The following is a 1,522-nucleotide window of genomic DNA, read 5'->3' as shown; positions in this document are numbered from 1 at the left end:
GCTTTATTGTGTTAAGTACTGGTTGCCACAAAAGTATTAAAATACAGATATACATTCTTTGATAATAATGAGAAAATGTCAAAAATAGTTTACAAGAAAGTATTTAAGAAAGTATTTAGAACGGGACTACAAAATGTATTATGAGTTAAATAAAAATCATGTTTGTTTGGTAGTATATATATATATATTTGTCTCCGTATTCTTTCTGTTGAAGAGCGTAGCTTGAAACGTCAAAGACTTTCCGTATTCCCGAGCGTCATACTAATACATCCTTTTGTTATTTACACCACCTGTCCTCGCCTGTTGTTGTTTTTTCGTATATTCTCCCATATATATATATATATATATATATATACACCAAAGGAGATATATTTAGGAATTTATAAAAAATTGCCGAGGAGTAACTGACATGTCTTTCTGGTATGTTCTGTCTTGTGTGTAGCCACGTTCCTTAGCTACACATAAGAGTCTAACAAAATTCAAGGAACAATATTCAAGGAAAGCAGAAAATGGAGATACAATTGATTTACATCAATTATCATTTATTAATTCTGTAATTATGTCTTTTCGTAATGAATTAATAGATGATAATTGATGTAAATCAATTATGCATCAATTTTATTTACATATTCTGTCTCCTATACATGCATATATAATGTAAGCATCAGGCAGAAATGTAAATGGGTTTGAAAACAAGTGAATTCCGAAGTGGGGCTCTCTCAGTTCGATGCCATTGAACAACATATTTATCAACACTGTATAATATTCATGATCATCATCATAACTTTTCAATAGTATCATCATGTGAGTAATTTGGAGTTGGTATATTATCTATGTTTCAGCAATATACTAAAACAAAATTTAATTACTTAGGAATAACATATCTACTGCTGAAGTCAGGTCTTCACCGGACGATGTGTATTTTGTATTCCACCACATAACACGCCCGTTTTTTGTCGTAGAGAACGGTATATGTTGTAAGTAAATAGCCGTGCTATCGAACAGACGCTTGCAAACGGTTTACGAACAAAAAACGAATAACGGAAAATTGATGCTATGGCAATGAACATGAGCAGTTATTCTACATAAGGTTCTGAAAATGGCGTAGCATGTCAAGCGAATTGGCGCGAGTGTTAAATAGAAATGAAAAATATTTCGCGAGAAAGATTAATTAAAATTGCAAGCCACCGTAGAAATTGTATTGTGAACTAGAAATATAATGTAACTACCCATGCAGGCTTCCCTGCTCACTGGTGACTAATTAACTTGCAGAAATTATATGCTGTGTAGTGTCTAGGTAGCGAAGATAGAATATTTATTCAGATGTAGTCAGACATTATTATTTTTGTGTCATTGACTTTTACCTAATTAATCGCTCTAAAAAAAAAAATCGTATTGCTGTTATTCTCGTTATTTCATTTTGCATTACAGAAAAATTCTCAGATTGTATGCAAAGTTTATCTTTACACAAGCGCACATTCAGTCATAAATGTGTGTATGTATACACACACACACACACACA

The sequence above is a fragment of the Octopus bimaculoides genome, chromosome 8 (genome assembly GCF_001194135.2).
Source record: "Octopus bimaculoides isolate UCB-OBI-ISO-001 chromosome 8, ASM119413v2, whole genome shotgun sequence".
Classification (NCBI taxonomy): domain Eukaryota; kingdom Metazoa; phylum Mollusca; class Cephalopoda; order Octopoda; family Octopodidae; genus Octopus; species Octopus bimaculoides.
This window is presented reverse-complemented; position numbering follows the sequence as displayed.